We start from the raw sequence: 12,058 nt of genomic DNA on the forward strand, positions 1-12,058 counted from the left end.
TGAAATGAGTGCAGGAATTTGCCATGTAATTTATGGATGGTCTCTTTTTACCATGCAACTTGCCATGATCGGTCTCTTTTTGCAGTTGGATCTCCCATTTATAAATACCAAGAGTAATGATGCGCATGCATCTTTTCAGAATAATCAATCTATGACACCTGACCAAGCTAAAAATATTAATTTTCTCACAAATATCATACTTCCCAGCTTGATACAAAGCTTAGCAAACCTGAACATCAAGGTATTCTAAAAGAATGATGATATTCTGCCAACTGATATACAATTCGTTTACCACCTAACTAATATATAATAATAATAAATAAAAAGACTGACAAAACAGTACTATAAAATTATTTTATAATTTTAAAATGTATTTTTCACTTGCAAATAGTAAACTAATGGTAAACCACTCGTGCTGCTATCCTTACCCATTCTAAAATAGAAAGGTAAAACAATAAAGGCCACAACAGTCCCACCATATAAGAAAGTTCACAACTAGTTAGTTGAGGTTATACCCAACAAAGACCACAAAAGTACGATGTACAAAGTTCCCTCCAATAATGAGAACTACTTTCATATTTATTGGTTTGGCCAAATGAGAATGATGGTTAAATTTTGGATAATCTATGCGAAAAAGATTCCACATTGAATTAGACATATCTAAAATATTTTAGATTTCAGTTACAATACTTGGCCAAAAATAGAAGACCACTATTGGGTCATCAAACATTAAAATACTAGTTTTTTACTCCAAATAAAAATACTATTTAGTTATGTAATACCACGTTCCCGTAGAGTAGAGATGTTACTAACGTACATAATATAATATCTGGTAAAGAGATTCATATCCTGAAATATTCCATTTATTGAAAACATTAATAAAACTAAGCATAACTGTTTTTGAAAACATAAAACTGAAAACGTAAAATAAAAACATAAACTAACTCTATGCATGACTTTTTATTCAAAAATCATAAAAGAAACTAAGTCATTGCACTAAATCTACGCCTGGTCCTCCAACTTTATGTCCTTACAATCATCATCTGTGATAGTTAAATGTAGGAGAGAACAAAGGAACAAACAAAAAATGAGTCGAATACTCAGTAAACTCAATAAATAGCATATCATACCGTAAAACATAACTTAACAAGACTTAATTTTTGAAAGGCTCTTCAAACAAACGTATGTCATTCACATATTCTCATAGCATTTCTATTCATCATTAACATGAGCAAAAACATACATAATCATGGCAATCATATAACGTGAATATATAAATTAATTGTTTATCTTGTCTTTCACTTATTATATAGTGAACCACGTTTGAGTCCATGACACCCTATAACATTGAGTGAAATACGCTTGGATCCGTGTTTCACTTAACATTAGGTGAACCATGCTTGAGTCCGTGATACCACATAACATAACTTGTGGTGAACACGCTTAGGTTCGTATCATCCTTAATATAACTTATGATGAACATGCTTAGATCCATGTCATCCTTAACATGACTTGTGATGAACACACTTATGTCCGTGTCATCCTTAACATAGTTTGTGATGAACACGCTTAGGTCTGTGTCATCATTAACATAATTTGGGATGAAACACGCTTAGGTCTGTGTTTCACTTAACATAAGATGAACCACGCTTAGGTTCATAGCACCGTCTTAACACAGCTTGTGGTGAACATGCTTAGATCTGTATCACCTTTAAACATCTTATCTTTCTTAATGCATGAGAACTTATTTAATATCATGAACTTTTCTAGCATGGCATATATTTGTAAATGGCATAGCATAACATAGAATATTCTTGTACATGGCATATTATGATCTAAACATAAACATTCCATGGCATACATTATTTGAGTTCTATATAAACTTTACATTACATACTTGATCTAAATACTTCATGACATTACATAGCATATATGATTTAATCACTTCATGTACATGGCCTACATGATCTAGGTACTACATTAACAAGGCATACATAATCTGGCAATTTTATTACATGGCATAATTGACTTAAATTACTACATGAACATTTCATGGCTTCCATATGATTTTAGAATCATTCACTCCATTAAACAACAAACTCATTCATACAATCATAATATCATAATTCATCAAAGATCGTGAAAGGAATCTAACCTTGACTTAGCTCATAGCATAGCGTAGACAAACATCATATTATAATCTATCATTAGAACATTTACAGTATACATGCAATTATATGATCATACTAATTACCTCTTAATGTCGCTTCCATAATCTCATGTCATAGCTCGTAACTTATATGAGGCACTAATCGTTACTAACTTTTCTAGAAAACGTGTCATAGCATTCTAAATACTTAAATTAATAATATCAAAGAGATAATTTAATAAATATTCAATTATATAAAGATTACATAAAATAATATTAATCAAAATTCATAACATATTCCCTAACTTCTATTTAAAAATATAACTTAATAATTTTCTTAAAAACATAGTTAAATAGAATAGACAATTAGAATACTAATTAAAATAATAGACTAAAAAGTATACTTTAAAATATGCTTAAAATTCCTAAAATATTTTTTGTAAAAATAAGTCTATGACTAATATATTTATTTAAGTAAATAAAGTCCTTGTAAAAGTTATTTTTTCTGAAAATATAATCATCCCAATAAAATCACTAATAAAACAGTTGCTGAAATTTAATAAAATCAAGCCCAATTTAAAAAACAAATCCATCAAACGTGTAGGATCAGTTTACCCAAAAATTTAAGTAGGCATTCGGCCCAATGGACTTAAGGCCCAAGGGTCCCTTCTCAAATTAAAACTAGTGGAAGCTTTCTCTAGAAGCAGATGTAGGGAACTTGTGAGAGGGAAGAAGCCATGCAACACTTACCTAGAGAAGGAGGCTGAGGCGACGGCGACTCTGGGGTGGCTGGAAGTGACCAGCGATACCACTGGACTTCTTAGAATGGTGGTGTGATACAAGAGAGAGAAAGAGTGAGAGAGTTAGAGAGAGAACTATCAAACGGAGAGGAGAGGAGGAGGATCCCGACATGAGCTTACAGGGAATGGCCAGAGGTGGCTGCTGGTCGGTGGGTTCTGGGCGGCCCGGGTGGTGCTCTAAGGTCGACAGTGGGCTAAGCAAAAACACGCAGGTTCTATTTGCGACAAGGGGCTTGTTGTGGAGTGGCTGGGAAAAATGAAGGAGCTATGCGAGTGAGTTTTTCTCTGATTCAACTGGATTTTTCTTGTGTTCAACTATGAGGGTCCTGTGGGATTTATATAGACAGGGGTGAGGGAATAACATGAGTCTTGAGGAAGATTGGATAAAGTATGGAGTTGGGAGTTTGTTTCGTTCAAGGGTCATATTCAAACTTAAAAAAAAAAAAAAAAAAACTAATGGGAGAAACGCTTGGGATAGGGGAAGAAACCTAAACAACAACAAACACTATCTGAAAATCTATCTTAAAACATATTTCAAATTAATAATAATAATAATAATAATAATAATAATTTTTGGGATCTGGGTGTTCCAGGTTAGTAAGTAAGAAATTTAGATATAATTTTAGATCGATGAGTTTGACCAAATATATTTTGTTATTAGCATTAAGCGACATTTGAAAATATGATTTTTTTAATATTAATTTAATTTGAATATAATTATTATTAGCATTTAATTGATAGAACTATAAAATGTGATAAAAATAAATTAGTAATATTTTATTATTATATAGAGAGTGAATTGATAATCTCATGTGGGAATTGAATTTAAATGGAATAATCAAATGCAAAAATGTGTGATATTGACTAAATTTTAAAGATGCATTTGGCCAATCCAATGAGAATCCAATCCTCTAGAATCCCGAAGAGCTGCCTTAGTCCAAAACTTTCTACTTAATAGATCATACCCATTTCACAAACATTATACACAGAAGTTCAAATATTCTTCTTGAAATTTTTATGATGCGCAATCATGTCATGTGCCTAATCTCTCTTTTATTTGAGGCCTTTAAATTCGTATAAGATTTTACAAGTAACTCTTTCCAACTACGTATAGTTAGAAGGCTTCCATACCGGCATTTTACAAATCATGGGTGACCAAGGGTTTTGCAACATAGAGTGCGGGATCAGGCAAATTGTTATGGATGAAATAAGAGAACTTGAAACTTCTACGTACAAAGCGAATGCTGGCATCTTATAGCATGCAAATGTCAATTCCTATCATCGATCAATTCTAGTAATGTTAAAATGAAATGATAGATTGTAAGGAGAGTGGATTGGATGCAAGTTCCAATTTAATTATGATGGAATTAATCAAGTACTTTACTTTTATAGCATAATACCTGAACTAATCAAGTACCTACCTACTTAGACTTGGTAAATTTTAGATGTGTTGCGTCTACTTATGGTCTATTAAATTTACAAACTCAAGTGTCATTTAAAAATAAAAATAAAAATAAAACTTAAAAGCTTCCAACAAAGCAAACATCAGGAGTCGTGGAAGTTTACATAATACTTCCAACTTCAAAGAAAGGTGCAACGCATTACTTATTATACTAAAAAACATCCAAGGTTTCTAAAGTCTGAGCTCATTTAGCATGTGTGCTCAATGGATGGGAATAGCAAGCAAAAATGATAACGTTCCAACAAATACGTGTGCGTGTGTGTGTGTAGGCATGCTCGACTATGAGATGCATAATTATGGATTATGGAACTTCATTGACCCAGATCGAATAAACTTCTGGAATACAATTTTGAAAGTATTTAATCAAAGCATCAAACATATTGTCATAATGGATAAAAAAAAAAAAAAAAAAGAAAAAGAAAAAAACCCTAATGGCTAATTGTCACATAATCAACATTTTCAAAACTCTACACCTTTCTCGAGCAAAAACAAAAAAAATCAAAAAACAAATAACAGATTGATTTTAATTTCTTTCTTAATTTTCTTTTCCATTTTCTGGCATAAGACTCATGGAAAGAATTTTCTTTTTCTTGTAGTAAAAAGATCATGTTCTTCACCTAGTGATTCTATATGGTAGAACCCTACTTTGTCTTTATTTGACTTTGTCCGAAGGCTATCGTACGTGGCTCTCCTATGCATGCAATAATGTTTCTCCAGCAGTTAGGCCTACCATCAGGGGAGAAATTGTATATTGAAATTATATAAATAATTATAAATTTTCTTCTATATAACTGAAATTGTCCCTAATACCCAGGTCTCCAAAAATTTTATTGAAATTGTCCCTTCCAATATTCACGTAGCCCCCATTCTAACTTTTCACTTCACCTTCTTCCATTCAAGATATGTCTATATTATTTGAGCGATGCAGAGGATTAACAATTTCAAAAAAGTCAAAGATATATTATTTAATTGACATGTTAATTCATCTAGTATTAACTCTTCATATTTCTACTGTTATACTAAGCAAACATTTTTTGCCATGAAACTTATAAAAACTAAATTGCATACTCAAATGGAAGATGAATTTCTTGCATATCATTTGCTAATTTATATTGAGAAAAAAATTGTCAAGAATTTCACTTGAGAGATGATAATAGATGAATTTTATTCCATGAAAGATCATCGTCGAGCTTAATTTGAAGGGAAAATCCTAAGTTGATATCTATTTCTTTTCTTTTTGTAATGGTATCTAGCAAACTACATAAATCCCAAGGAAAATTATCTTATAAGATGATTTATAGACATGTATTTTTTATATACAATTTTATGACGTATGATTATTATTTTTTTATATAGTCATGTGCAAAAAATACATATTAATTATACTCATACATACCATACACTTTGTCAATCGCCCCCTCAAACACTAAATCCTAGTTCCACCCCTGCCTACCATCATGTCTTCGATCGGTGGTAAGCAAGCATGCATGCTTGAGGGAAGCGCTATTGTTCCAGATTATTTGGTTTCGGAAGGTCATGGTTTCACAGATGATGACGACGACAATGATTTAGAGATAAAGCTCGTGATCAAAGCATGCAGTCAAATTGCTTCCTGTCAAATTGCAATGGCTTGCCTAATAATATGTAACCCGCATGCATTGGAACAACATCACAAAATACTTCATTCTTATACTTCACAATTGAAAAATTAGCACTTGCTTATTTATCTTAACTTCCTTACAATCATTCAGCCACATCAACTTATATGGCCTAGAGTGTTTCAAGGTAGGTAAATTTAATTTTTCAACTAAAGTAGTGGTGGTCACATTAGTACAACTTTCTCATCAATGATCATACTACACACCTTCTTGTTTACATAACATCTAGTATGAAATATGTTATCTCTCTGCCGCTTCATATCATCTACCTTAATTTGTGTATTGAGAGCACACCCGGCAACAAGAGACTCACCTTCTACTGGATATTCCACTTCATTATCATCACTAGCATCAACTAACTCGAACATCTCATCACTATCATCCTCACTCTCAGTTATTACTGCCCCATTGTCACGTATAATCATCACCCGCTTGTTTGGACATTGAGATGCAATGTGCCCCGAACCCAAATATTTAAAACATTTATTATCTTTATTCATTGAAGGTTGGAAATCTACATTGGGTTTGTTCTTGTTAGTTTCCCCATCTTTTCCCTTAGGAGATTCGGCCTTCCCCTTTATTACTATTCAATCATTTCTATCCTACTTTGGTTTCCAATGAGTACTAGAAACTAAAGTATACTTTGCAGCCCCATTTCTCTTTAATTGTCTACCCACCTTCATAGCCATGTACACATAGCTTCTAACTCCACATAATGCTGCAATTCAACTACGTTGGTTATGTCCCTATTCAAACTACTTAAAAATCTGGCCATTGTGGCCTCCCGATTCTCCTCGACATTAACCCGAATCATAGCCACCTCCATTTCTTTATGGTAATCTTCTACATTCCAAAACCCTTGTGTAAGGTTTTGTAATTTTTTGTTGAGGTCTCTATAATAGTGGCTAGGTACAAATCTCTGCCTCATGAGAGCTTTAAACTCACCTCATGTTTTTACAAGTCTCTCATGATTCCTCCTCCTATTAGTCACTAATTGATCCTACCAAATAATTGCATAATCAGTGAACTCAATTACTGCCAATTTCACATTCATCTCCTCTGAATAATTGTGATAATAAAAAATCAACTCTATATTCTTTTCCCACTTTAAATAGACTTCAGGGTCATTTCTATTTTGGAAATATGATATTTTTATTTTGATGCTCCCTAGGTTCCTATCTACCCTGTCTTAACCCCTTGGATTTCTCCTAGGTCCTTTTCTACGCCTACCTTATTTAGGTCTGTCAATTCCACTCATTCCAACTTCAGATGTTATGTCTTCCTCATCCTTATCATCTTCTTTGTTTTCATACTCATTTTCAATGTTAGGATCACGTCTCTTCCTATCTTGCCCACCTTGTAAATTTCTAATCACTGCATCTTACTAATCCATCATATCTCTCACCTCCTTAAACATCAAATTCAACCGTTCAAACTGTTGTTGCAACACAAAGAATGATTATCGGCCTCCTTTTTAGGTGTTGAGTCACTCTTATGAGACATTTTTAATGTGCTGCAAAATAAGAATGTTAGTGGTAAAACCTCACACACTTCCTTGTGTGTTTACGCTCAAATATTGTCACTCCACTCGTGTTTCACTCTTTTGATTTTTTCCAATACTATTTTCACCCACTCTTTCCTTTTACCTCACATGTTTTCCCTTGCAAGTTCTTTAAGAACTAGGTGAACTAAATCAAGACACAATCTTATATTATTCCAACCAGTAATATATTCTAAAAACAAGAAAGGAATAAAATGATATGGATCTCAAGGAATTTGTATGAGAAAAAAAAAAACAATCAGAAAACAAGATAATAAAGATGATATATTCAACCCATTTGAAAATACTAAAGTAGTGCGCTTATTTGTAATCATGTTTGTAATCGATTTAAGAAACATTTTGTGGGTATAAACTACAGGGAAATCCATTGCCCCCATTTCACTCATCAGTTAACCTTTCAATTGGTTTACACTCCACAAGTTCAAGCCATGTAGATGAAATCCAAAATGCCACACTTTACTTTATTGGAAAAAGTATGTCTACGCCATCTGCTCATGATACTGTTAAATCCAAAGATGATGATCAATTTGGAACACAAAATATTGCGCATATTGAGGGGGCCGATATCGTTGAGGAGCCGATGTTGGGGATGGTGTTTAGATCGATAGAGGAAAGACATAAAAAGGAGATACACTCTTATACAAAGTAGTTATGACATACTGCACGACAAAAAATCAAGGTATAAACAGGTTGATTGCAAAATTTGTGAAGGATTTTTACATATATCTGCAAGTTGATTTGTTCTCTTCCTCTCTCTCGGTTTGCAAACCCATACTTTGGTACATTGTGGTAAAAAAATTTTCTTTTTTCTTGTTTATGAGTTTTCTTTATTAATTGTTTATCGTTTATAGGGGTTCATTGTTGTGAATTAACTTCTGTACCAATGATGATATTTCCAAGTGAACTCCAGTCATGGCAAACTAGAAGAGGCAAAATGCAAAACTAGTTTCAACATGAGAAAATGTTCGTTATTTATATTTTGTTCCCTTTACATTTGAATTCTATGGAAGTTATCTAATTTTTTCTTATGACTTGGAGGCACAGAAGCTTGCTACATGATGAAAATGCAAAAGTACTTGCGTTGTGTACGTATAGTCCTGCATCTTGGTAGGGTAGCAAAGGATTAGGTTGCGAAAAAGGAAGAGGAAGGGAAGGAAGTTTTTTGAGCTACAAACAATGGTGACTGAGCATGGCTAAGATGAAGGCCATGGTGATTGGGAAGGAAGTTTTCTTTATGGGAGAGAAGAAGAGAAGCTACAGAAAGAATGAGAAACAAGTAGAAGGGGAGAAGGGGATAGGGGCTGCGATGAAGGAGAGCAGAAGGAAAAAAGGGGGGTCACCAACTCACGATGTGTTGTGTTAAAAAATTTTCATTTTCCAAGAAGGCCACAATTGCGCGCCGACTCCCCATCGCGTTTGCAAGATGCATTTTTCTATATATGTATATATTTGTTTTTGCTTTGTAGCCACATGGAAGAGAAGACAAAGTTGTTGCAACTTGTAGGAATTTATTTAGGCAAACAAATGTTGGGACACAACAAAGTGTTCCCATTCAGGTTACATACGGGTTTTTAATGCTGTAACAGCCCCTAGAAATTCAATTGTGGAATTTCTATTCGCTTTAGAAACCTCGTGAAGACCCCATAAGTTTTTACGAATCTATTTAATTGTATAGGTTTTAGTCTAACTACATAGTTAGTGTTATTACTCACTATGGTATCAGAACTGTGTTTTTGATTATTAGAGATAGTTAAAAGTGTCAAAATGTATTATGGTTTGTGCCATTATATTCGGCGGGTTATTTAACGTCTTATGGCGCAATAACTCTTTTTCATATTTTCGGACGAAACGTTTGTTCAAAACTGTGAATATTATTAGATAAAATATCTTGAACTGATTTTTGTGGATATTATTAGATAAAAATATCTTGAGCTGATTTTTATGGATATTATTAGATAAAAATATCTTAAGCTAATTTCTGGATATTATTGGGTAAAAATATATTGAACTGATTTTTTGTAGATATTATTGGGTAAAAGAGACCTACACTTAACTCTCACTCCGGGTAAGAGAGACCTACACTCAACTCTCACTCTAGCCTAATCTTCTCCCATATTTTGTCCATAAATACCTCCAGCCACTCCCCACGAAATTATCTTCATTTACACCTTTCATTGAAAGAACACCAAACTCTCTCGGACAGCTTTTAAGTATTCTTTTGCACCCCTATTTCGAAACTTTTGTAAGTATTTTATCATAAAGTCTCTTTCATACAAGTTGTTCCCTTTTTAGTCTAATTTACGTGAATATCTTATTTTTTCCATTTGAAGATCATTTGGTCAGTCAAATATTGTTTAAACTCTAGAAAGGTCATTCTGGGAGATAAACTGGAGAATATGTTATATTTTGGAGTTTTTGACCAAGCTAATGGATAGATTTTGGTTTGAAATTTTTATGGAGTATTGTTAACATGTGTATATGATTATTGGTTGAGGATTTGTTATATGATTAAAGGTTTTGATGAAATATTTTCTTAGATCTAGAAACTTAGAAACTGGAAGAGGAAAAACAGTTTCTATTTTGAGAAAGTTTAAATCTTTGGTAGTTTAAACCTATTCCAATGACTTTGATAATTTTATTTGAGGATCTTAAACCTCTTATATGCATATTAGAATATTATTTTAAAAATATTTGATGTTAGTTTCAAAGATATGAAATATTATGCAAAGAGATGTTCGGATAGGCCAAAGTGTAGATGTTCTTGGCTCAATTTATGTTTTGGTTAATGTTTAACCACGTGATCTTGAATTAGAAGCTTATATATGTTTTAGGATATTTTTTTAAATCATGTGATGGTTTGGTTTGAAGATCACATCTTTATAAGTCATAGATCAAAAGGTTAATCAAAACAAGTTAAAAACAAAAAATCAATGGAAATAGCATATGGGAATTTCGGCCCTATGAAGTTTTAATAGTTGTGATTAGTTTAAAATTTTTCTAAATTGATATTTGAGTTTAGGATAAAATTTACATGAGGCATGTAAATTTTGGTGACTTTTGGAATTAGCATGCAAAATCCTTAAGTTAGGGATAAAACGATCATTTTCCTACATGTAGAGGGTAAAATAGAAATTTTACTCTTTAAGTTAGTATTTTCTATATTTCAAATTATTAGTGATTTAGTTCTAACTTTTAGAATCACTAATTCTAGTTCCTCGTGATCGTGCTTGAAGTTTTATAAGAAACGCGGAGATCGAGGTAAGTTAGCTTTTAACTTACTAGCAGTCTACTGTGTATGTGTGCTAAGTAAATGAACTACAGTATATGTATGTGTATTATCATATATGCCAGGCCGTATTAGGTTATCATATATTTGTCTGTTATATAGAATTTATTCTGTCATGAGTTTCATCTGTTACACAAGATATTTTGTCATATATTACAAGTACATAATGTTAAATATGTCATCTATTACATGTATGTCATGTCATGTTCACTGTTGCAAGTATGTCAGATTAATTATATTTCCATTACATGTAATATCATGTTATGAAATATTGTGTGTTACATGTTTAAGTCATGTTACGATAAAACTCTATCTCAAGTTGGTCATGTCTTTTAAGTTATGTTCAAGTCATGTTATGTTACGTCAGAGCTTCTGTCTTTTCGTATTCTAGTCACGTTTCATCTTGAGTTACATTCAGTTTCGTGGGATCCACAACAACTGTGGCACACGAAGTATGGGGTCACAGCAATTGTGACGCATACACTACGTGAGATACAGCAATTGTGACACGTAAAATACATGGAGTCACAACAACTGTGAAGTATGTATTTAACTGTATTGTGACACGTAAAATACATAGGACCACAACAACTGTGGAGTTTGTATTTAACTGCATTGTGACGATGCAGTTAAATACATAGGGCCACAACAACTGTGGAGTATGTATTTAAACAGTTAAAGAATAAATTTCAAATCACGTTCATGTTAAGTCAAGTTTCAGAGCAAGTTCATGTTAAGTCAAGTTTCAAATCAAGTTCATGTCAAGTCAAGTTCAGTTCACGTTTCAATTTAAGTTATGTCAGTTATGCTATGTTGAACATCAAGTTATGCTTTAATTACTTATGTATATGCTTTCATGCTTTTACTGTCATCCATGCATCATTAGTCTGTGTGAAAGTTTTTGTTAACTTACTGAGATTTGTAATCACATCTCACTGTGGTAGTCTCAACTACCATTCCTCCCGAATGGTAGATCTTGTTATAGGACCTGAAGGAGAATCAGGAGCTGACCAACTAGATACAATTGACTGAGCGACGATGTGGCGTTAATACTAACATAGTAGTTAACGTAAATTACTACTTATACTATGGAGTTGCATCTCCAGTACTTTTTGGATCATAAGTATTTTGGACTAGTGTTG

This window comes from Carya illinoinensis, chromosome 11 (assembly GCF_018687715.1).
Source record: "Carya illinoinensis cultivar Pawnee chromosome 11, C.illinoinensisPawnee_v1, whole genome shotgun sequence".
In the NCBI taxonomy this organism is placed as follows: Eukaryota; Viridiplantae; Streptophyta; class Magnoliopsida; order Fagales; family Juglandaceae; genus Carya; species Carya illinoinensis.